This window comes from Peromyscus californicus, unplaced genomic scaffold (assembly GCF_007827085.1).
Source record: "Peromyscus californicus insignis strain IS unplaced genomic scaffold, ASM782708v3 Scaffold_12__1_contigs__length_115047231, whole genome shotgun sequence".
Lineage (NCBI taxonomy): Eukaryota > Metazoa > Chordata > Mammalia > Rodentia > Cricetidae > Peromyscus > Peromyscus californicus.
In genome coordinates, this window is record NW_026294413.1 from 21,341,586 (window position 1) to 21,368,360 (window position 26,775).

At 41.3% G+C, this 26,775-nt stretch overlaps 1 protein-coding gene across 3 annotated transcripts in view; it reads right to left on the minus strand.

Annotated features, from left to right (window-relative positions):
- Scel (sciellin) overlaps positions 1-11,223 on the minus strand; it is a 101,459-nt gene extending 90,236 nt beyond the window's left edge. For 2 of the 3 annotated variants that reach the window (XM_052732537.1, XM_052732535.1), the window contains exon 1: positions 11,078-11,223. The gene's annotated coding sequence lies outside the window, so the exon portion shown is untranslated. Of the gene's footprint in view, positions 1-10,036; positions 10,162-11,077 lie in introns of those variants that run through there. The other variant, XM_052732536.1, reaches the window with a different exon arrangement.
- Between the last annotated feature and the right edge of the window lie 15,552 nt (positions 11,224-26,775).

A 26,775-nucleotide genomic window follows, 5' to 3' on the forward strand; every position in this document is an offset into this window, starting at 1 on the left:
GGTAAGCCACAGCCATGTGGCAAGGTATAGATTTATAGAAATGGATTAATTTAAGCTGTAAGAACAGTTAGCAAGAAGCCAGCCACGGCCATACAGTTTGTAACCAATATAAGTCTCTGTGTTTACTTGGTTGGGTTTGAGCGGCTGTGGGACTGGCAGGTGAGAGAGATTTGTCCTGACTGTGGGCCAGGCAGGAAAACTCTAGCTACATGTGTGTGTACACATCTTTATAGGTTATACTGGATCTTTTATACTTTATACTTCCCTCCCATTTTGATGATGATGCCTCCGCTCCCTATTGTATCTCATCTTTGGCTTCTTGTTAGGCCTCAGAACTTTCACATTTTCTCAAATTCTCATAATCTAGTTGACTACCCATGTCTTTCAATCTTTCTAACTACTAGCTAGCTTGAAGTAAAGTATTCCTGGGCAAGGAGCCCATTAAGGCTGCATGGTGGCTCAAGGGAGAATGATGAGCTGTGATCTAGCCTCAGGCTGAGACACAGCTGTGACACTCATTAGCCACGTGGACCAAGTCATTACTCTGCCTCTGCAAAGTGGGACTTAGGTCAGGCTTAAAAGGTTGCTGTGAAAACTAAGATAGCGTTCTACAAATTATAAATCACTATAAATCATCTAAGCTATTATTATTGTCTGAACTCTCCCCTCTCCTTACCAGAGCCTACAAAGGCAACAGATGCCTGGGTTGATACAAACACTGAGTAGGACATGTGTGAGAGAACAAGGAGAATTCAAAGAACAATCCCTACATGTATTTGGAACCAGAGAGCTGCACACCATGGAAGATGCAACAAGACAGAAACTGCATATCCAGAGAACAAGAACAAGGTCCCCTTAACTACTTACTCCTAGACACATCCCAGAGGTTCTGTGGTAGAGCCTTTGGGTGTTTATACTATATCCAAGCCCAGTCATTAAAAGAGAGGAAGAGGTAAAGGACTGGAAGCTGGATCAGATGCCTATCTCCTTTAATCGAGCCTTCTGAAGAATACCTCACTACCCAAGCATGAGAATGCCACACCTTCTAGGAAGATATTAAGTCTGTCTCGTTGGAGTTAGTCCTAAATGTAAAATGAAGAGGCAGTTCCTGTTGTTTTGTTTTGTTCTGTCTTGTATGTAGCACTCTGTAAAAGGCTGACAATGTGACAGTATCAGGATCTTACCCATCCTAGCATGGTACCCAGACCCTGGTGGCAAAACTGATGAACTGAGGATATAGTTATAGAAGATGGAAGCACTGGTTACTGTAACAAGTATGCTTACAAATGTGCCTGTACTCAGTGTCTAAACATCTTTGTGTGTACCCAAACATTTTTATTAGTTGAGTGCCATTTACTATATCCATCATGTGTTTTGTCTGCTTGTAAGCCACTGAATATATAATTGGTCTCATATAATTGGACCCCATAATTTTTTCAATGAATTTTCATGGTCAAAAAGGTCAAGAACTATCACTCTGAAATTCATATTTAGAATGCCACCAGAATGTCAATCAGGCCGGTGATTCTAGTTACTGGGGACCCTGTTTGGACCACAGAGTATGTTCAAGTCCAGCCTGGGAAAGTGAGTGAGATTTTTGTCTCAAATTTTTTTTTTTTGACACAGGGTTTCTCTGTGTAGCTTTGCACCTTTCCTGGAACTCGCTTTGTAGACCAGGCTAGCCTTGAACTCACAGAGATCCGCCTGGCTCTGCCTCCCAAGTGCTGGGATTATTGTCTCAAATTTTAAGGAAAAAAAAACATAAAAAAGGGCTGGGGATCCTGCTCAGTGGTAGAGTCCTTGCACAGAATGAAACAGAAAAAGAAACACTCTTCGGATACCATGGCTTCTTATTTTTTAATTAAAAATATCACTTACATGTTTTTTAATTGTGTGAGCCTTCTTACATTTCAGGGGCCATCAAAGGAACCCTGGGCACATGGGAAAGGATGAAAAGGAAAAGCCCAGACACAGGTCATCAGGATGTTTTTAGAGACTCATGACACAGAATGGTGGCCTCTCTAGTACCCATTCTCTACTTGCCCCTTACTTATAGATAAAACCCCACTTCTCAGCCTCTGTTGAAGTAACAGAGGGCACATTTATAGTTCAGGCTATTGATGCTGAAGAAGAAGTCCCTTTTTGCTTCTAGCTGCTCTTCTCTGAAGGTAGGAGTGGCCATCTTGAACTTGACAGGGTCACAAAGCTGTCACAATGATAGTCCATTGTCTATCTTTCCCTTTTAGAAGAATAAACTTTTCCTTCAGGAAGAATGACAAAGTTCCTGTTATTATAAATTAAGTTGCTTTTTGATTTTATTACTCAAGCCTGATACTTTTCCTCCATGTTTCTAAGATGTACGGAACAAATAGGTTTAAAATCTGACAGAGGTCAAAAAAAGAGAGTCGTGATTCTTTTATTAGTGAAGAGCACATATATCTGTGATCAAGGCTTTTAGCAAAAGGGGCCACTTGTTGAGTTGCTGCCATGTGCCAATTCCTGTGATCAAGCACATGATCTTTATTTGGTCTTCTCAGATGAGTACTATTATCTCTAATTACAGGAGCCCAAGATGTAACCTGCACAGATCACAGTGAGTGGTGAAATGGAGCTGTAATTAAGTGTGGATGACTGCAATGCAGTAAGTGGTTCTATATACAACTCAAGTGCTCTGTGATATTGCCAATAGAAGGCATGCAGAGAATCACTCCTGTATACCAAAAGATGGGCAACAATGGAGGGTGGTTGCAGGTAGCAACACTAATGAAGGCCAACCCCAACATCTTCAGACAGCTCAGCCTGGAACTTCTCAGCTCCCACCACACTGAAACCAAGTGTGGCAACACTAGTCCTGATAACACACTGCTTCCCTGGGGCCATCTTGCTGCCAGACAGCTGAGCAATGCTTCCTATTCATTTCCAAAACTAGTGTTGCCCACTGATACAACCTAGATAATAAAGGAAGATGCATTGTATGCTATTTTCAGGTAATAATAGTTCATTAAGAATTCTGTTTTTCCCTCTGAAATAAAAATGACGGATATTACAGAAATTAATTGTTTTCTTGTTGAATTTAAGTATTACTAAAATAATGGTTGCCTGCTCAATGGTTCAAGGCGGGCAAGGTCTGCTCTGTGGACTTTTCTCTGTTTCTCTTAGTGTCCTTCCTGAATAACTTTCCTCGGCCAACCATCATCTGTCTGCCTTCCATTTGATCAGCCCATTCGGTGGTCCCAAGCCATTTCTAGAGGCTTCCAAAGCATCTGTAATGCAAGCCCCTCTCATCCAATTCCACTTCCCCAGACATTATACAGCAGTGGAACTCTCCTATTCTGCTAGATAGAAAGTAACATCTTTTAATGTACAGATACTTCTTAAGCAGTTATTAAAAAGAGATCCACAACATACATTGTGAAGAATATTCTTGTTAAAAATGATGTTTGGGGAATGAATGGTCTGCTAATCACAAGCCTCTCAAATTTAATGCTAAAAATTAACTGCAAAAAATAAATAAATAAATAAACAAAATTAACTGCAGCAAAATCGTATTTTTATGGAATTCTTTAATGCAATTATTTTTTAAGGACTAGAATTGCCTAGATTTTAAACCACTCAACATCCATTCAAATCAGGCCACTTAGTAGCCTCGGTTCAGCTAATGGGCTTATTCTTAGGTGCCACCTTCCAGTCTCAATGCAGTAAAGTTTATAGCTTCTTGGGAGAAAGAGGAAACTCCTCCAAAAGCTGCTGCCTGAGTCTACGTGGGACAGTGGCACAGTCAGCAACTGTGCAGAGCTCTCTGTTTGGGTCTTTTGTGAGTCAGGGTCTTACCATGAAGCCCAGGCTGGACTCCAGAAGCTGCCTCTGGTTCCAAAATTTGGGATTACAGGAGAGCAACTATATGTTAAATGTGGAAATTCATAGGAAAAAAATGGTGCTCCAAGTTGGAACTACAAAAATCATCTTTTGGTTTGGGTTTTGTTCCCAAAGTTCTCACAAGAATGTTGTGATATATCAGTATTGTTAACTACAGTTTGTAATTGAGGAGACAAAATCCCAGAGAAGGGGTCCAGGGTCTTACAGCCAACCAGAGTTCTGGACTAGAAATTCTCCTTTAAATCTAACGTTCTTGCCATAGTAGCCATGTACCCATAACCGCCTACAGTTTAGAGAGCCATATACACAAAACTCAACATCCAAGTTTAAATCTTCCTTAACTTCAAAACACTGAATGCCTGAGCTGAGATTCTAACTGTGAAGCCAAAATTCTCAAGGACAGTGGAATAAACAAAACAAAACAAAGTAAAAGAAAAGCAAATATAAAGCAAATACCAGACATTCTTTCATTTCCTGTGTGTGGCTCAACACCAGAAGGTGGTCCTTTGCATTCACTGTTTGCAAGCTCTGCCCAAAGACAGCTGTCTTTGGGTTTTATATGAAAACACTCTTAAGCTTTGAATCAATAAACCAATCAAATGTCTCAGTTCTCAGATACCTTAGAAACCATCCACGCCGCCTGCTTCTTAAACCTGCACTCTGTCCACCCTCATTTTGCTTTGGTGGTCCATGTTGTTATAGTTTGCCATTGTTTGTCTGGGAATTGAGTCCAGGGCTTCATGAACGCTAGGCAAGCACTCCAGCACTGAGGTACACCCCCAGTATTTTATACTTTTAATAATGACATTTCCTGGGGCGGCTTTCATGTCCATCAATTAACTGTTCCCCTTGCCTATCCCCAACTCCCTCAGCTTCTGGAATTCCCTAGGCCGTCTCCCAATTCAGCTGCAATTTCTTTTTTCATCTTTGGGTCTTCTCAGCAAAATAGACTTTAAAAATGTTACCCAAGGATAAAATGCCTCTTGGCTGAAGTAACAATGCCTTTGTCTCTTTCTGCTAGTTTCTCTTAGGATTATGAGAGCAAAAAAATTAGACTGGATGGGGGGAAAGACACAGAGAGGAATGAATGGAAAGTGAAACAGAAAAGAAAAAAATGTAGAGATGAAAGTAGATTAACAAAGCAGAGGAGAAAGGAAGAAAACTGAAAAAGCAAGCAAAAAAAAACTGGTCATAGGGTAACAAGTTTATGTTTTATACACATCATCCCATTTAAGACTCACACATTTTTAGGTCAGTAGTTTACAATGATTATCCTTATCCTATAACTACATGAAATGCCATGACACTCTGGGGGCCAGGGAGTGGAATGTGACGTTTGAATGAAAATGTTGCCCACAGGCTCATGTACTTGAACACTTGGTCCCCAGTTAGCAGGCTATTTGTGGAGGTTTAGGTGGTTCAGCCTTTCAGGAGGAAGTACATCCCTGGGACAGGCATTGAGATTAAAAGGCCTTGCTACTTCCAGTTTGCTCTCTTCATGCTTACCTTTGAAGATATGAGTTCTCAGCTTCCTTCCCTCCACCATGCCTCCACTATGCCATCAGGAACTCTTATCCCCTGGAACTATAAGCCAATGTAAATTCTATCTTCTTGACGTTACCTTGGCCATGGTGCTCTATTACGGCAACAAAAGGCAGCTAATGCAATTGCTATGATTAAAGTAACATCAGAGTCACTTTATAGAAAGCTAGGACAGGCATTGAAAAACCATTATCTCAGGATGAATGGTTTGCCTGGGGTTACAGAGCCAGTGAATTACACAGCAGAGGTTCAAACTCAGACCAACCTAATACCAAAGTTCCTGTCTTAGAAACTTAGCAAACTAAAGGGGGCAGTGAGTGGAAAGTTACTGGACTAAAGGAAATGGTAAGAGAATAATAGTTCCTTTGCAGCAGAGCCTTGTGATGGGTCAACAGCTGCAGGAATCGGAGCAGATTTTCGTAACTCATTTTACCAAGTATTACGAGATCCGCAGAGAGTAACAGTTGGATAGGTTAACTACTCCAGAAGCTTTTTCCTAGTTAGTGAACTCCTAATGCATTTATGGAAATGACTGACTTTTTGGAAAGCAATGAGAACACTAGCCTAGGACAAATATCTGTAGAATGGAAAGTAGAAATACAGCAAATGCGTCTAGAAAAACGGTGTAAACGGCATTGGCCTGAGTGGTATACACCTTGGTTTATAAAGAAGTCCTGGGTACTTTGTTCCTTGGAAATCAGTGTGACAGGCAGAATCCCTAAGAATAGGAAGAGGACAACTGCTGTAAAACTATTTTCAAAAGAAGAAGAAGAGAGACCCAATGATGACAGACCTGTAAAGAGAAGGACTGTCCTCAAAGAGCTATTATCACCCCAAAACCTTGAAATGTTAGGAAAGGGGAAGACAAATAAATAGTTCTAAGTATCTTAGTTATATATTTCCATTTTGACAAGCCTTTTAGGTTAATTTGCAAACGGCTTTACCACGGTCAACATCTCTGTTGAGTTTTACCCAATGAAAGAAATGCAGACTTCTTAGCTGGCCTGGACTTAGTCTATTAAGATGGTTAGGAATGGGCCATTTATTTTCTCCCACAGGCCAAGAGCCTAAGCTTAGCAGTGGGAATCTTGATGATAAAAAAAGGAATCCAGCTGGGCGGTGGTGGCGCACGCCTTTAATCCCAGCACTCGCCTTTAATCCCAGCACTCGGGAGGTAGAGGCAGGCAGATCTCTGTGAGTTCAAGGCCAGCCTGGACTACCAAGTGAGTTCCAGGAAAGGCGCAAAGCTACACAGAGAAACCCTGTCTCGAAAAACCAAAAAAAAAAAAAAAAAAAAAAAAAAAAATCCAAAATTTAGCACTAATGAAATCTTTTGCTATCCAGATCTCTGAATGTTATCGGTTTTCTATTTTTATAACACCCTAACATATAAAATTGACTCTCTGATAGTTCTTGGTTTTAATACATGAAACTCTCCTGATCCTTGCTATGGAATAATTTGACATATCACCCACGTGACATCCTGATTACTGGGACAACTGTCCATTTCATCCTACAGAGACACTGATTGAATACCCATTTCAATCTCATAAAAATTACCTGTCATCTGAGTCCTATCATGAACCATTTCTAGTTCTGGTTGATTCAAGGTCAAGCCTATCTGGGGGACAACCCCTTGAATTTCTTGCATACAGATGCCTTTTAAGTTTTTGCACACAGCATCCTTAATGATTCATGGGACAGATCTTTTAAGTGAAGTTAGTTTTGTGTGCAGACATACTTTGCTGACCGTGTAATTCTTATGTACCTTTGGGAAGCCTACTGCAGTGTCCAAGGATGTCTGTGCTGCAATAAACGTAATAACTAGTTCATTGTTTTCTAAGGGAATGTCCACATAAAGGAGATTTACTAACATTTTAGAGCTAAGAACCTTGGGTTTAGAGACTAAGGATAAATTATTTAGATTTTTAGAGTTCTTGAGTGTGCAATTACAATGAGCAGTCAGGGCTGCTTGTTTTCTTGTCTAGATATGAGCCTATTGGCCTTTAACATAAAATTCACTCTTTCAATTAACAACCACAATAAAAGGACAATCCGTATCTTTAAAGAATTTGGCAACTGACATAAAACACCAGCATAATAAATCAAGCTGCCATTTGCAAAGCACATACCTGAGGAAGAGCCTCGACCAAATCTGGAAATCATAATAGCTTTGCACTGTGGCAAACGGGGAGCACCAGGCAGCTACAGGTAGGTATATAGGAACTAATACCTACAACCATTATTGATTTCAAAGTTCTTGAGATGAGAAAATAGAAAAGGATCTACAAATGGTTGAGAAGTGGGATACTGCCGGTAGAAAAAATGGAGGAAACAACTAAGATTTCTCTCTAAGACTCCTGGACTAAGGAGTTTAATCTCCTTGCTCTTAAGGAATGCTTGGAGTTAATGCATCCACCATACCAGATGCTATCTGAAATCATGTTTTCTTGAGTTGACTGCCTGGGGGACCATACGAAGTTCATTCCACAGTATGTAGTCAATCACTCAAAACACACTTCTGTTTTGCTTACGAAGTTCCCAGGAATGGGACTCTCTGAAGAAGAGCAATCAGAATTCTGACAGTCAGAGAAGACAGCCCAGGAACCAGCCTGTGGAAAGGCAGTGGAGGCGAGGGGATGCTGACTGTGAGGGCCAGACTAGGGCCTGCACATGTCTGTCAGACAACTGCATGCCGAGGGACTGCTGGGGCTTAGTATTTAACCCAACAAGTATAAAAAAATAAAAAGACCAAGCCCAAACATCACAAAATACAACTGTGTTTCTATGTCAAAATCACACCACATACACTGCAAGAGCGTTGGGCATACTTGTTTACATATCACTTGCAGTCCTTTTATAAAGATAGAGCATAGTTCATTTTATTACTACTTTTTATAAAAATCATTGAGAAAATCTAATAAGGCAAATGACAGAGATCTGACTCCACAATCTGGTTCTGCTGCTCTGGGCCTGGAAGGTTGCCTAATACTTATTCTTTGTTGTCTTCATCTAGAAAATTCAAAGGGTAGTGCCAGTGAGGTGACTCAGTGCCTAGAGACCTGATTTGATCCCTGAAAACCAAGTAAAAAGGCCAACATGGTACCACATGTGTGTAACCTCAGCAGTGAACTAAGACTCAGCAACAGGATGATTGCCTCCAAGCTCATGGACCAGCTAGACTGCAATACACCACACAGCAGAAACAGGAGAGAGATGCTGCCACAATACGGTGGAAGAAGAGAAACAGCTCCTGAAAATTGTCCTCTGATCCCAGATGCATGCTATGGCATGCACACTTACATACTCATACACATATCACACATGTACAAACATGCATACACACACTAATAATAATAATAGTAATAAATATGTTTTTAAAAGAAAATGCAAAGGCTGGACTAGATGATCCCATAATTCCCTTCCAGTTGAAAATTTATACCAATGAGATGCTAAGATGTACATATACCTAAATTTCTATAAAATTCTGACCTGTTTCCGTGCATTCTCTGTATGTCTTGACATTTAGAATCCAAATGTCTCAGTAAACTCTTAACTGCTTAGCTTTTCCAATATTGTAATTACTAGAGCATGGCCAGTGTCAGAAAGGGCATCTCTGTGTCATCTACAGAAGTGAAAGCCAGTTTTCAATTTCATGAAAAACAAAACTGCACTCCATATATGCTATCCTTGGGCATCCTACTGCCTACTCATGTTAAAAAACCAAGTCATCAAATTCATCAGTAAGCCTTTGCGTCTCAGCCACTGAGACTTCGGTGGCTCAGTCAGTCAAGAAAGCAATGAAACCTCTAGTTCTTAAACAGCCGGGTTTTCAGGAGGAAGGGGCGGCTACTACAAGCTGTGCTTTATTCCCACTACTCTATCATAAACAGAAGTGATAAAAGGAAAAAAGGGAGGAGGCAGACAAGCCAGCTGGGTTTTTAGGCATAAGATGGGCAGAGAGGTTGAAAATTGCCTCTGCATTCTTTAATCCATTCTCAAGCTAATTCAGAACCTAACATACACACATGCACACAGACCCCTGTGAAGAACCACACATCTCCATGTCACCCCATCCTTCCTCCACACCATTCCACGGTTCTCTCACATAAGCAAAGGTGATTTTCCTACCCGAAGAGAATAAGGTTGAGTGGGTTAGCAGTGTTTGTCACAGTTGAGAAAAAAAAAATGACACTATTTGTAAATCAATAAAGTTTAAAATTTCATTAGAAACATCATCTGTGAAAACAGGAAGATCTTTTTATAAACCAATTTTATAGTCACTGGAGAAAACAGACCAGTGAGTGCTGATTGAGAGCTTTATTATCTTTATGTGAAGTAGAATTCGAAAACTGCCAGCTCCCACGGGAAATTCAAAGGGCTCTCCATTTCTGTGACGCGGTGATGTGTACTATAGCCAAGTTAAAAGCCATGGAAACTGGAAGTGCAGAGCTACGGGCGTACAGAATACTCATCAGAGGCTGTCAAAATCTAGCTGGAAACAAGTCAAAGGTAATGCAGACAGCCCTGATCTGAATCGTTTGGAGGGAAAGCCGAGAAAGTTATGCACAAAAAGCAAAGCAGCTGTGTTTATTTTTGCAAGTAGAATTCAACTTACCTTTCTTGCGCAGAAACCCAAAACTCTTGGCTAACTGGCCCACAGTGATTCCCCAAGTGGATCTGGCTGAAACAAATGGGCACCTGGAGTTTCCTAGGTGCAGTTCCCACCTCCACTTGACTCTGTTAATGAACAGCTTACAGGCTTCTCTCTCAACACTGAGTCACGCAGGGAGGAGGTAGGCGGTGTGAAAGAGGGTGTCGCCTTGTACAAATACCAACTCAACGAAAACAGTCTCATTCACAGGCCTACTGTCTCTGTTGGTGAGTTCTTCATATAATTTTGGTGCTCTGCCCCAAATGCTCTTGCTATCACTCCTTTAACTGATACCCACAACACGCAATACTAGCAAGCTGGTGTCCCAGCCCACCACTGGTGAATAAGCTTTTAAAAATCAAAATAAAAACTCGTGGTAGAAGGAATCCCTCCCTCCCTCCCCATCCTACTTGGGATGTGAGGTCATAGACATGTGTCCGAGGAGTGCACTGCTCACTTGGGAAAGGAATATCTGCAGGAACACTGGGACCAGAAAATGCAGAAGGAATCCATTATAAAAATTCCACACGAGGAACTTTTTATAGAGACATCAGAGGAATATCACACCCCAAATGTAAGAATCTTCTTCCTTATATTATTTCACAATATGTTTTTAAAAAACGAAATTTAAAAGAGAATCAGCAAGATGGCTCAGTGGGTAAAGTCGCCTGCTGCCATGCCTGATGGCCTGAGTTTGATCCTCAGGACCCACACGGTGACGGGAGCAAACGGATTCCTGTGGGCTGTCCTCTGACAACATGCGGACTCTAACATGCATATCCAAGCATACACACACACACACACACACACACACACACACACACACACACACACACAAAATACAATTTTAATTAATTTTCAATGTGATAAGAATGGTTAAAAGTTCTCTTACAGCTGATGGGGGCATAGATTCCTACATCAAAGCTGATTCTGCTGTGGATGGCATGAGACACCGACGAGCATCCTGGATGGGGGTTGGTTGCTCTCACAGACACTGAAACGTACCTTTCATAACAGCGAGGAGGATTTGAGGAAGCTTAGCATTGTGGAACGTTGCTAAAGGGAGCTGGATCACCTATGTTTCCTGGGTCATCTTACTTCGTCAGCACACCAACAATTAGCCTCCTTAAGACTACTCCTAAAAACCTCGGTCCAGCTTGACTGTGCCTATGACAAGAATAACAGGAAGTAGAAACATCCAGGTGGGAGGGCGAGGCAACTGCAGGATGACTTGCAGCTGATCACTTCCTGATTGCAGGAGATCACTTCCTGATCGTTTATTAATTCTAGGCTGAGGGATTTGAAAATCTAAAGCAAAGATAGTTTTCACAGTGACACGTACAGCTGTGACTCGTGATGTACGTAAAATATTTATATGTGATTTTTTACGCGTTTAGGTATATATGTGAGGGTGGAGGCTGTTCACAAATGTGCATGCAGGTGTACATGCATCTGTATACACATGTCATTCGCTATAAGTTGATCTCAGGTGTCTTTCTCAGTTGCTCTCCCCCTTATTTTATACGACAGGGTTCCTTGCCAAAGATCTCGAAGGATCCACCTGTCTCTGCTTCTACTACCACAGGACTAAGGTCATAGACAACCCCACTGCACCCACGTTTTACATGGATGCTGGGTAACGGAACACGGGTCTTCACAATTGTTCTGCAGATTCTCTGCTAACTGAGCCATCTCCTCGGCCCCCTAAACTATTTTTAAAATAAAATTTAAATTTTTGTCATAGTGATAAACATTGATTAGAGTAAGGTTGGATATTGCTAACTCCCATGAAAAAATTGGAAAACAAAATGTGACCGATCTTCTGCAGGATCAAGCCTTCAAAATCCCCTTCATCGATGGTGTAGATGGTCTCCAGGTCTCACCCCATACTGAGGAGTTATTGGCATCACAGTTTACTGGAGGGAGAATCGTTTATTAAGGAAAGGGCAGCTGGGAGGTTCCCCAAGCTCCAGCAGATGGTCCCACACCCATGCACATATGAACAGCACGAGCTGAACTTAGTATGTTATCAAAAAATGAAAGAGAAAATACATAAAATTGGAAGAGGACATGGTGGGAGACTTAAAGGGAGACAGTGGGGATAGGTATGGTCATATTTCATTGTATACACATGTGAGAATATCAAGAATAAAGAAAAGCTTTTAAAAATAAAATAAAGTTATAGTCAGCATTAGAACTTGGTTAAAACTGTGGGAATAAACAGTCCCAACCTATCTTGTATGGACAAGTAGTAAGTTACATTATAGACTGTTTAAATATATGCTTTCATCCCTCTTAAAATACAGAAGAAGCAAAAGTAGGATTTTACCTCATGTTGAAGTTTAAAATAAAAATAGCTGTCCAAGATACATTTGACGTATTTCAGTTTACAATTTCTTCTTTGTGTAATTAGTGGTTCATCTCCCTTGTGCAGCAGGACAACCAGTTTACCAAGCAAAACCAGTATCTTTCAACTCTGATTCAAAAGAGGACTCATTCTAAACACCTGAGCAAAACCGAGACCTCTTCATACTAAAGAGGCATTCTTCAGTGTGACTATCTAAAACTTGAGAATTCCAAGGAGTGTAAGGAGGTCAAACATGAAAGTGTCTGGGTGTGGTAGTAGCCAGGTAGGCGTGACCTCAGTTTCACTCCAGCCTGAACTGCAAAGCCTTGAAGATGCTTAGAATAACTGGGCTTGGTCAGACCCATTGCACGGTGAGTTCCTGAGGGCTCCGAATGTAAGCTCAGAAGCTGCAACGGCAAAGGTTTTATGTCAGGTGGCTATGCCAAATGATTGGTGGTAGCTGCCTGGAGAAATGGAATGAAGTTTTTAAGACAATCTGGACTCAACAAGATTGCACCATAGCCCTGTCTACTGTATACGTTGGACCATGTCTTTCAGACATCATAATGCCATGTTGCTTTGTCTCTATATTCTATCTAAGGAAATACCAGCTCTGGTGAGCACTTATTCTACGTAATATTGGAAAGAGAAAGCACGTGTATTGTACTTTCTATGTGCTAAGCATTGTTCTAAGAAGCCTTCACACATTATTTTAATAATTGTTATTAAATGACTGTTACCTCCTCATCTCAAAGATGTTCCAAAACTGATAAAGACAAATCATGATCTCTAGTCTATTTTTCCTGGACTTTGGGGATTTTTTTTTTTTAAAGAGGACTCTTCAATTTTCTTCCAGGTGAATGAAATAAATGTTATATGCCTGTTAACACAAAAGACATCATTAGGGTGGTAATTACAGAGTCAATTTCTCCTGCCTAGGAGTAGATAGATGCCATAATTAATGGATTGCTGCCAGCACTGCCAGAGCTGAGGTATTGCTTAATGCACTTCACGTGCCATCCTGACATAGGCCAGTGGGAGAGCACAGCACAGACCCATGCATGCTGTGGAATGTTAGTTTAAGATGTATTGCATTTGTTCATGCTGTGGAATATAGCTTAATGATACAAAGATGTGTTGCATTCTTTTATGTTGCATTTGTTTAACTCTGTGAAGCTGTGTTACTTTGCCTGCCTAAAACACCTGATTAGTCTAATAAGGAGCTGAATGGCCAATAGTTAGGCAGGAGAGGGACAGGTGGGGCTGCCAAGCAGAGAGAATAAATAGAAGGAGAAGGAGAAGGAGAAGGAGAGAAGGACTCCAAGGGCCAGACAGCCATGGAAAAAGAAGGAAAGAGAAGTATATAGAATAGAGAAAGGTAAAAGCCCAGAGGCAAAAGGTAGATGAGATAATTTAAGAAAAGCTGCCTAGAAACAACCAAGCTAAGGCTGGGCATTCATAAGGAAGAATAAGTCTATGTATTTATTTGGGAGCTGGGTGGCAGGCCCCCAAAGAACAAAAAGAAAAACAAAAAACAAAACAAAATTTAAAAAAACCCAGCACATTGGAGCCTGGATTTAATTTCCTCTGGACTCAGTATTCACTGTGAGCAAATTATTTACCCCTTGAGCCCATGTTCTTCTTGATATAGTGGTTTGTAATGACTTTCTCTTTACCAACAGGATGGATCATATCAAGGTGTTTTTGCCTTGAACAGACTCTAAGCCTGTGTTGTAGAGACAACATCAGCAGGAACCAGGAAAACTTAGTCCTTAATTCCTGCTGCTTTCTGTGTCTTCTTCAAGCTCAAAACAAGTAACAGATATCTTCTCTATAATGAACACAGCTCTGGTTTGGGAGATCCAGGGCAGAGCTGGTCCAGTTAATGGCAGAAAGGGGAACTGATATAACTGGATAAGGGAGATCTGTAGCTAGTCTCTCTTTCTTTGGTACTGAAGTTGAAAAACCCTACTTCAAAGTTTTAATTTCCCCCTTCTATTCTTGTGTCTACCAGTAATAAATCCACATGAGAAAGACGCAGACAACCATGTTGATTAAGCCAGTTAAGAGTATATTATTAAACAAATTAAGAGTATATGAGTCCTTTCATTTTGGCCAGTGACCAAGAGTAGGCTCATGCCTCAATGTCTCTTGGTGCCACCCTCAGGGGTACAGCATTTTTAAAAGCAAAACCCCAGTTACATCAACATTAGACGAGGTTTATAGGAACCTTGCAATATTTGTTTAGACAGAACATAGTTACTTCAGGCACAACGTGACACTAATTTTGACTTATAACTTCTTTAGTTAAAGTTTTGTAAACATTAATTTTTTGTTTAATACATATGGACCATGGTCAGGAGCATGGAAATTCCAAACATGTTTCCAAGGCAGTCCCTGAAATCCTAGTTTCTCAGTCTGTGCATATCTGTGTATGACCAAGTCTCATGACCTCTGTAGACAGTCATGTGCTACTCTGTAAATATGGTTCAACCACCCTGACTTCAGGGTGAAGAAGAGAACTGCATAGGGACTAGAAGAATGAACGACTTTTCCTTCCACTGTAAAACGTAGACTAGCAAAGTATTTACATAATTACGGTCTTATTTTTAAACTGTGATCATTATTTCATAATTTATTTTTTTCTTTATGGTTGTCCTCAACTCTTATCAAACTCTTCTACTTTACACAAATTTCTCTAATGCCAAATACCTAATGGAATTACATGATAAGCCCCTTGAGGTCAGAGGACTCCATATACACCACAGTAGTGCTTCTTGATCATAGTAGCACTTGGTGTTATTTGGCCGAATGAATGAATAATGAGCATAAACAGTAAGTGGTTTCATTGATACCAAACAAGGGGTATTCTTTCCTAACAGAAGTTTTATATATATACATATATATATATTAATATATCTTTTTAAAAATTATGTTCTGGTTTTCTTGTTAGATTTTTCTATCTCTGCCTGGAAGAATATAAAATTAGCTCTGATCCTCACTGCTTTCTTCAAACAAATATTTCTTAGTATTTTATAGATATTGTTCAAATAATAATTATCATAGCTATATTTATTGTCCAATGTTGAAACCCACATCATCATTGCCTCCTTCCTCATAGTCTCCTTATATTCTGACTATATCCCATTAGTCGGTCACTGAACCACACTGTTAATTCTACATCTCTATTTGGTTGACCCTCCCTTCTTCTAGACTACCATTGCTACTTCTTTCAGACTTTCCAGTCTTGAGAGAACTACTTTAATCAACTGCTACCTGGCCTACTCCCACTTTCAATCCATCCCCTGATGACTCACTCAGGACTCTTTCAGGTTGTAAGGATCAAAGTCAAGCTCTGGAAACCTCAGTTCTTAGAATCACACTAATAGCACCTTTGCAGAGAAGACCCACAAAGCCCAACATGATAATACTTAGAACCGACAGTTTATTACAGAAAATGATATGACTATTACATTACAGTAAAGGTGAGCATTATAGGTAAAGGCTATCTTATAGTAACAGCAGAGCGGCCATATGTGAGCCCCAAGTGTCTTCCTTCTCTGAGATTTTCTCAGCACCCAGTTTCTCTCTAAAGTCAAGAACTACTGATTTATACATGTAAGACCCACCTGGAGTCTCAGTTGGGATACCCGGTAGCCTGATGGTCATGCAAGGACATTCTACTATAGAAGCAGACCTTCTGGGACCTTGCCAGATAAAAAATAATCTCATTCTTAACCATCATCAATGCTTGGTGACTGTTACAAACCATCTTGGAACTCACAATGCATAGATACAAAGCAATGCTGTCAAGGCTGGGGAGATGGCTTAACCGGTAAAGTCTGTGTCATATAAGTGTGAGGACCTGAAGTCTGATCCCCAGCACTTATGAAAAGCCCAGATGCAGAGGTACACATCTGTAACTCCAGCACTGAGGGTAGACAATGAAGACAGGTAGGTCCCTAGAGAGCTTGGACCAGCCAGACTAGCTGAAGTAATGAGCTCTCGTGCCATGAGAGATACTGTCTTGAAAACTAAAGTGAAACACACTTGAGAAAGAGACCCAATGTCAGCCTTAGGCTTCCACACACATATGCACACATGCACACACACATGCATGTAAACATGTATACAGACACATGGGCACAGACATACACACACACACATACACACACACACACACACACACACAGATACTATTGCCCTGTCTGAGACCAGTGCTGTTTAGGCTTAATTCTTTCACTTTTCAAAAACATTTTTTAATCGTTATTTTTTTACTTTTAAATTACATTTATTCATTTTATTTTATGAGTATTTTGCCTACATGTACATCTGTGCACCACAAATAAGCCTGGTGCCCACAGAAATCAGAAAGAGGCATCAGATCCTCTGGAACTGGAGTTACAGATGGTTGTGAATCACCATGTGGGTGCTGGGAATCAGACCAGGGTCCTCTGTAAGAGCAACTGTGCTCTTAACTGCTGACCCATCTCTCTAACACCATCACTTTTTAAATTGTTTAATCAGCACATATTTATTGTACAAAAGGAAGGACTTGATTATGACATTTTCATATATATATATATGAAATTTATAGACATTTTCATATATATATATATATACATACACACATACACACACATACACATAGCACACTCTTTGCCTCTATTTACAATCCCTCTATCCTCTGCCTTTCTTCATAATCCTTTCTTCTTAGCACAACATTCAGGCTAACTCTAGATCTGTCTGAATGAACCTGCTTAGCACTGAGGATTTTATATGAGGATTCACAAGACTATAGAGAAAAAGATAGTTTCCTTAGCCTTCTTGAATGACAAGTAAAATTTCACATGCAGATGTGAGCAAAGCTGAATGGACTCAGCAGGTTTTATGTGTGTGTGTGTGTATGTATGTATGTATGTATGTATGTATATATATATACACATATGTTGTGTGTGTATATGTGTGTATATGCATATGTACATATGCGAACATATATATATACACATGCATATACATGTAAAAATATGAATTCAAAATGAGATCATGACCTTGGAAGGGGACTGAAGAGTTGGAGGGAGGGACAGGAGTCATGTAAATGCAATGCTCATGTTTGAAATTCTCAACAAATATCTACTAAAATTTAAAACAGTTTTGCTGGTCACTTTGTAAAAACACATCACTAATTATCCAGAAGAATGCTGGGGGCCCAAGAACACCTCTATGAATGTCCCATGCTCGTGACTCTGACACTCTACCTGCTTCTTTCTGCCTGCTACCAGTTCACTATCCAACATTAGAGGCCCACGGATCTTGTTCAAGGACATCACACGAGCCACTAACTAGCAATACAGGACAATTCAGTTTAGAAATGTTCAAAGTTTTCTCTAAAATGTCCCCCACTGGTTCATATTTTAAATGCTTGGCCCCAACTGGTGATCCTATATTGGGGGTTTGGGAGCTTTTAGGAGGTGGAGCCTACATTGTGGAAGACTTAATACTCATTTTTTACTTGACCAGCCACATTTCAGCCAATATAGAAGTAGGGAAAGTGGGAAATGCATAAAGCTGGTCTTCTGCCTTTTAAAAGGCCTTTCCTTCTATAGAATCAGCCTCTGCTATTTCTCATGCACCCTACGCTCTAGCCATATCAAATTCTTGCTGGTGTCCCAACATGTCCTGTGACCTAAGGTGTCTAATATCTTTTCTAACAGCATTCTTGTGACCTGAAATATCTGTTTATTGTGCAACTTATGATCCCTATTCATCCTTACCAGTCAGTGAACACATAACCTGGCCCCTTTCTCTCTATGCCAAGGGAACTCTTTATATTCTTCTGCTACAGAACTTAACCATTTTACATAATAAACCCAGCATAACATACCACATTAGGATATCTTAATAGTGGAGGCAACGTAGTTATCAGCCAACAGTGTCAGCCTCTGACAAAGACTACTTACATTAACTTATGTAGTCAATGCCTCTTCTTGTTCTCATCTGTGAAACAGTAATAATAAAGTACTGCTTTCCTTATGTGAATCATTATGGGTATCAACTATGTTAACATAGAAAAAGCACTTAGGCTGGGCATAATGGCACAAGCCTTTAATCTCAGGACTCAATCCTAGTACTCAGGAAGCAGAGGCGAGCAGATCTCTATGAGTTCAAAGCCAGCCTGTTCAACATAGTGAGTTCCAGGCTAGCCAAAGCTACATAGTGAGACTCGATCTCAAAAAAAATTAATAATAAATAAAAAGAAGAAAAGGGAAAAGTGCTCAGAATAGGTGTCATCTAAAAATTAGCTCTTAATGAACTACTAATGCACTCGATTTCTTAATATACAGAAATACTTCTCAGAGTGCCTGAGAAGATCAAGAATGTAAGAACACTCTTTGGACAATACCCTTGTTTATGCTATGACTGAATTCAGATTTTCAAAGGTGCATGGAGATCATCTCAAGAGTCAGCCCCTGGGGCATACTGAGAGCATTACAAATGACTAATAATGACCTTTGACTGAAAGGGATTGCAAGAAAATCAATGAGAGAAGTCCATGTAGAGGGCACCGTTGGCTAAAATACTGCGTAGCTGATTTCTTTTAGATGACAACTGGTGTTTAGACTTGTCTTCTACTCGGCCAGCTTGGTGACAACTGGTGTTTAGACTTGTCTTCTCCTCGACCAGCTTGGCATTTCTCTGTCCTGGGAACCACTCTTCTTCAGCACTCCAATACTGCGACAGTGGTTGCGTTTCCTTCTTGAAATCTACTTTATCTCCCCTCTCATAATTTACTATTGCTTCGACTCCCCATTGTGCTCATAAATGAATCACCACAAATTCATAGCAATACACTTCATTCTCTTACAATTTTGGAGGTCAGATGTCTAAAACTTAGTTCCAGTGGGCTTACGTTCAGATGTTAGCAGGATTAGATTATTCTGAAAGCACCAAGTGGGGGGTGGGGGACTCTGCCTCTGCCTTTTCTCATTTCTGGAGATCATCTCCATCCCTTTGTCAACATCTCTTCCAGATCTCATTCCACCCTCTAGCTCTGTTATCACAGCTCTTACTAATGACAGTGGTCCTCTTGTCTCCCTCTTATGAGGATGCTTGTGATAAGATTGGGCCTATCATCCAGCAGTGATGGTGGACGACTTTAATTCCAGCACTTGGGAGGCACAGGCAGGTAAATCTCTGTGAGTTTGAGACCAGCCAGGTCTACAGCGTAAGATCCAGGATAGCCAGGGCTACACATAGAAACCTTGTCTCCAAAAACCGAAAAAAGAAAAAAGAAAAAAAGATCGGGCCTATCATAACAGTCCAGAATGATTGCCCTGTCTCATCCTCACTAATTTAATCACATCTGCAAATTCTCTTCTGCCAATCAAAATAGCACATTTACTAGATCTGGAATTCAGATGTGAACATCTTTCAGGAGGCCACTATTCAGCCTACAGGACCTATCAAGTTTTCAGGTATTTCCAAGCTCTCTAAAACTTCATCAACTTTCATAAGTTAAAGAGCTAAACATCTCATTTAGTAAATAAAAGTTCAAATGCACATAATAATTTGAATGAGTAAATCAATACAAAATAGAACACATTATTATGACCTTTAACTTAAAGTAGATGGCGTAATTATGGTCACATCTAAAACTTTATACTCAAAACCATGTAAGAGACTAGGAGTATAGTTTGGGAATCTTGGAGAAACATACTACCTAAACCATGATAAATTGCATATATTACATAAGCACATACATGTACATACTTCCATGTATATATATATATATATATAAAAATTTCTATTTATACATCCTTAACACATTCATGACACATATCTACCAGTCTCTCTCTCTCTCTCTCTCTCTCTCTCTCTCTCTCTCTCTCTCTCTCTCTCTCTCTCTCTCTTTCACACACACACACACACACACACACACACACACACACACACACACACACACTGAAAGTGCTCCCTGTACCTGTCTTTGCTATGAGGATGCAACTTGAACGTGGATCTGAGTTTATTTCTCTTGAGTCCTTCTCAAACCCACCCTAGCCAGGTCTCAGAGACGGTTTATTGTTCGAATGCATTAGTATTACTTAGGACAAATGAGGAAAAAGCCCAGAAGCCACTAGGAAGGCAACTGAAGTCCCAGGACTTGGCTGACTAGGGAAACGTGGCTCGCACCGTCCTCTTCTCTCATTCTGTGTTTCGGTGGCAATTTTCCTTTACTTCACACTCATTCTTTCAAACCACCTGAGTGACCCAAAACTGTGACCTGGCTCCCTGCCCACACACTCAGGGAGAGCCCTCCATTCCCCACACCTGCCCCTCTCCTGCCTGCTTGCTCCTTTGTTCACAATCCTTCTCACAATCCACCTTCAAAGTGTCCCCCGGTCCCTGTGCTTTATATAATCAAATGAATGAACCTGATTTTGTTTTCTACTTCCAGATAGTTCTGGAACTTTCAAATCTCCCAAGTATTATTGTAAAATAGTAAGTCATCCTTTACCATAACAAATCTGTGATTAATTAAATTCTCTAATTGTGTCCCTAGAAAATGTTGGTTTTTAGAAGTTTTTACATAAGCTTACCATGTCATCATTTTAATTTTACACCATTTCTCCCAACCAAGAGTTTAACTATTCTTACTGGAGTAGTTATAACTAAAGGCTATTGAAAATAGTTGGATTCAGTAGTGTGAGAGTTGTAGTGTTAGTGTATGTGTGTGTGTGTGTGTGTATGAGTGTGTATGTGTGTACGTGTGTGTGCATGTGTGTGTGTACATGTGTGTATGTGGGGGGTGCTTATGTGTGTGTGTGTGTATACGTATGTATATAAGTATGTGTGTATATGTGAGAGTGTGTGTATGTGTGTGTGCAGGCACACACCTGCCTCTATGTGCCTATGGAAATCAGAGACAACTTTGTGAGTTCTCACCTTCTAGCTTACTGAGGCAGAAGGGTTTCTTCTACTGCTGCAGCTTATGCTCCACACTAGCCCCCCTGCAAGGTTCCAGGCTACCTCCTGTCTGTGGTTCCCCACTCACCAGAGAAGTGCTGGGATTGTGGTTATGAACCATCACATCCGGAGTTTAATGTGGATTCCAGAGATCCAATTCCACCCACCATGTGATCAGTGTCGTTATCTGCTGACTATCTCCCCCGTCCCAATTGCTTTTTTATTTTGTGTATCCTGTGCTCTTTTAAAGTTTTGATACGTTTTAATGTTTTCACCTTTGAGTTCATTTTGTCTTCTGTTGTGTCTACTTAATAATCATTTTATCCGGGAAGGTTATTTAGGTTTCCATTCCTGTGTCTTTCATAAAAACAAAATTTAACTTTTATCAGTTCTACTACTAATACCCGATATAGAGGAGGTGAAGGCAGGCTAAAACATGACTCAGCTACACATATCTATATACAAGCATTACATAAACGACATAACAACTTGAGATTCCAAAACGCTCATCAGTTTAAAATATGAGTTATTAAAAAAATCTTTCAGAATATTTCCTCCCCATCAGGGGAAATTTCTCCCAACAACTGAAGAAGCCTTCAAATCTAACATTAGAAATAAAACGTGACACACTTGATTTCCAGTATAGATGAGGCACGGGTTCATGTGACAGCATCAGACAATAAACATGTTGCCTCTTCATGTGCAACTCAGCCAGAGACCTGAAATCTTTTTCTTAAAGGCTAGATAGGAAATATTTTCCTATGCTGGCCGTATGCAAACACCTCAGCTCGGCCACTGTACTGTGAAGCTGCGGCGGTGGGCAACATGGAAGAGTGGGTACGGCCGAACGCCCTGCCACAGCCAGAGCTGCCGACACTTGGCCAAGCGCTGGTCTGTGCAGACCTGTCCTGTTGAAAGACTGTCTCCTGCTTCTCTCCCTTCTTGTGCAAGGAGAATGTTAAAGCAGAAAAGGACATAGGATTGAGCAAATACTTCATTTTATAAACAATAATGATGAGCCTCTGAGTGGTCCGGGAGACTAGAATAAGATGCACTAACTTAGTTTGTGTGGAAGTGATATCACTCTCCATTCAAAGTTGTGGTCACATCTGTACCATGAACTATGTCAGCAAGCTTCTAGCCATTCATGCCTTATCTGATTTCACCCTCTCAACTTTCTTTTCTCTCTTAATTCTCCTTCCTCCTTCACTCACTCCTCCCCTCCCTCCCTCCCTCCCTCCCTCCCACCCTCCCTCCCTCCCTCCCTCCCTCCCTCCCTTCCTCCTCCCCCCTCTCCCTCCCTTTCTCTCTCCTCCCTTTTCCCTCCTTCCCACTCCCTCTAACCCTTCCTCCTTTCCTCCTTTCCTCCCTCCCTCCTTTCTTCCTTCCTATTTTCCTTTCTTTTTTTTTCCTTTGGCAGTATTCCCCTATGTAGTCCAGGCCGGCCTCAAATTGGCTGTCCTCCTGCCTCATCCTCCCCGGTGCTAAGATTACAGATTCATGGCATCTCATATCAACACTGCAAAATACTATCATCATTTTCAACTCACATGAATAAAACAAAACCCTGAGATTCAGAGACCTTAAAAATGTAGCTAGAGTTTCACATCAGGCAAATGGCCAAGGGGGGCTCTCGCTGCCTCTCAACATTTCTACTGCTGCTCACATTGTTCTGCTTCCTATCACACAGTGCTCCACAATGCCTGGGAGAAGTCTTTTCAGTCAAGCCTCCATAGTCTCTGCGTTGAAAAGTCAGTCCTCAGATTCTCACCAGTCTTTGGCTCTCCCTCCCTGTCTGACATAGCCACATCACCTGACTTGTCTATCCAGCCTAACTATCATTCTGCAACACAGAAACGGGTAGTGAGTCTTGACTTCACACACCCATGGCCAACCCTACGGAGAAAGGCTGGGGAGTGTGCATGTTTGATCTCTGTTATGCAACAGCATGAATCTGAAGACGCCTGGAACCACAACCACAGGGCCTGCTAAGCGAAGTCAATGGACTCCATGCTTCTTCTCTACTGTGGGATGCTTGGTGAAGTTTGATGGCTCAGAACACGTCCAAAGCTACTGAGAGCCAAAGCAGGGCCCCAGAAAAATAGTTGAATTCCCTTCCATCCAGAGACAAATGTCTGTTGCTTATAGGAAGTACCCCAATATTGATTACATGAGCACCCACCCACTTCATTCGACTTCTTTTCCCAGAATCCTGACCATCAACTAGATGAAGGTGCATACAGAGGAATAAAGAGACGTTCAATGCATGCTTCTTCATCCGTTAATGTTTTCTTTGTGAGCTTTTGATAAGTACTGTAACTAGACTCCATCATTAAAAGAAAGAGCCATCAAAGTCTCAATGGCAAGCCATGACCTGGAGAGGTGGGGGAGTTTTTAAGTTGTTGTGTCCACGTTACAGAATCAATTATTCTTCATACATTCTGTGTGTGAATGTAGACCACCACTACTGACCCATTTACTTACAGAAATGGGTGTAATCTATGTTATTATTCCTAGCCACTTCTGGAGTCACACGACTGTGTATGCACTGTCAGCAGTCAAGCAAAATGCTTAATCACTCCAGAGCCTTATATCCTACGTAATCTGTGCACAGGATGGTCACATAATCTGCACAAAGCGTGATCATGTAATCTATGCACATGCATGCATAGTCGAGTAAGCCCATATATGCATGCTCGAGGTGACCTATAAAAGCAGGCTCTACCCCTCTCTTTCTTATCGGTAGGTCTACCCACTTCCACCCTTTCTGTTCCCTAATAAAAACTCTTATAGTGGGTTCCGTTGTACTGTTATGCCCAGCTCATGACCCCAAAGAGACCACCGAAGACCATAGGCGTCCAGAATGCAACAGCAAGGTTTATTCTGTAGATACAAGTCTAGACAGGGAACTCATCCCTATACCCAATACAGTGAGGCAGAGAGGAGTTGCTCTTTCTTCGTGTGGCTAGCTTTTTAAAGGCAAAAACCACAAGCCCTTCATGGGGGTTGGGGGGATTTTGCACGGGTACAACTCTGATTGGTTTATTTTTATCTCTGTTCTCTTTTAATTGGGTGAGGGTATGTAACCTTTAAATTTACTGGTTGGTGGTTACAATTATCACTTTGGGGGCAGTCCAGCACAAGTCCCAGGCTTTGTCCTTGAGCCGCCATGGGGGCTGGCTGGCCAAGCACATACTGACTGTGGGGGCTGGCTCAGTGGTCTAGGCTCTGTCCTTGACTCATGCACATAACTCTAAGCTGGTGAGGGGTCCCAGACAGTAAACATCTGGCTGAACTTTGAGCAGTCAGAGTACGTGCAAAAAGGGAGCTACTGCAAGGACTATGTCTTTTGTTCATGGCCTTCCCAGAAACTGCTTGCTCAAGTCTCAGGAAACTGAAATTGAGGCCTGATCTCTGAGAGAAGACTGAGCAGCCTGTTATGGCAACTGCTTGGTCCTTTCAATACCTTGTGTTTTCTTGCACCTGGTAAATAATGTCACCAAATAAATAGCACTGGTGCCGTGACCAAACAGGCCCTCCCAGTGCCCTGTGCCAGGATCCTGAACCGAGGTTGGTTCATCTGCAACTGCCCACTTTCCTTCACACAACTCAGGCTGCTTCAATTGGTGAGTTTTCTCTTTTTTTTTCTTTTTTTTAAATTTTTTTTATTTTTATTTTGCAATACAATTCAGTTCTACATATCAGCCACGGATTCCCTTGTTCTCCCCCCCTCCCACCCTCCTCACCTTCCCCCCAGCCCACCCCCCATTCCCACCTCCTCCAGGGCAAAGCCTCCCCCAGGACTGAGATCAACCTGGTAGACTCAGTCCAGGTAGGCCCAGTCCCCTCCTCCCAGGCCGAGCCAAGCAATCCTACATAGGCCCCAGATTTCAAACAGCCAACTCATGCAATGAGCACAGGACCTGGTCCCACTGCTTGGATGCCTCCCAAACAGATCAAGCCAATCAACTGTCTCACCCATTCAGAGGGCCTGATCCAGTTGGGGACCCCTCAGCCATTGGTTCATAGTTCATGTGTTTCCATTCTTTTTGGTTATTTGTCCCTGTGCTTTATCCAACCTTGGTCTCAACAATTCTCACTCATATAAACCCTCCTCATTCTTGCTAATTGGACTCCCAGAGCTCCACCCAGGGCCTAGCCATGGATCTCTGCATCCAGATCCCTCAGTAGTTGGATGGGGTTTCTAGCACGACAATTAAGGTGTTTGGCCATCCCATCACCAGAGTAGGTCAGTTCAGACTGTCTCTCGACCATTGCCAGCAGTCTGTTGTGGGGGTATCTTTGTGGATTTCTGTGGGCCTCTCTAGCACTTTGCTTCTTCCTATTCTCATGTGGTCTTCATTTACCATGGTCTCCTATTCCTTGTTCTCCCTCTCTGTTGTTGATCCAGCTGGGATCTCCAGTTCCCTGGACCCATGGGAATGACTGTAAATTGTCAGGCATCCTACCCCTGACCACAATCTTAAGAGGCTACGGTTGGCCCCCATTCTCATGATTTCCAATAGTTAAAAAACTGTGAAGAGTCCCTTGGGTGAGGCAATTCATAATAAATACAATACTTGATGGTGATGAAACAAGATTGTGGAATCCAAAGAGGCGCTTGATACATGCCTTTGCCTTTGTCCTCTCAGCAGAGCCTTCAAAAACGGTGAGCTTTTACTCCTGGAGTAACCCTGAGAGCAAAAGGAAGGAGTACCATCACATTTCACATAACTGTGACTTGTCAAGAGCAGAGGCCCATCACAAAATGTTAAAAATCTGGTCAGTCTTGTTAAGTGAAGCAAGTCAGGTACAGAAAGACAAATATTGCCGTGTTCTCAATCAAGTGTGAAAACTAAAATGTCAGCTTCAAAATCTAAGAGCAGAATTCTGGTTACCAGGGAAAGATGGGGGTTAGAGGTGAGTCAGACAGGATAGTCAACAGGCCCAGGGACAAAGTTAGACAGGAAAAGTAACATCTACTATTCCATAGCACAGTGAGGTAACTGTGGTTGGCACATTTAATTAACAATGTTTCAATACCAATACCAATATTTCAAAATAGTAGAGATGATTTTGAATGATCCCAACACAAAGAAATTGTAAGTATTTGAGGTTATAAATTATACCAATTACCCTGATCTGATCATCACACATGGTTGACACATTGAGATGTCATTCCATATGCCTGTAAATGTGCAAAATTATTATGGGAGAATTTAAAGATATCACAGTAAAAGAGCATCAGTAAAGACAGGTGACTGGTCAAGGGGATCATTTTCTGAGGGTAAAAGAATTTATTTTAAAATAATGACCAACAACTGCCATTTACACAGAGGGGGGGAGGGGGAGGGAGGGAGGGAGGGAGAGAGGGGAGAGAGAGAGAGAGAGA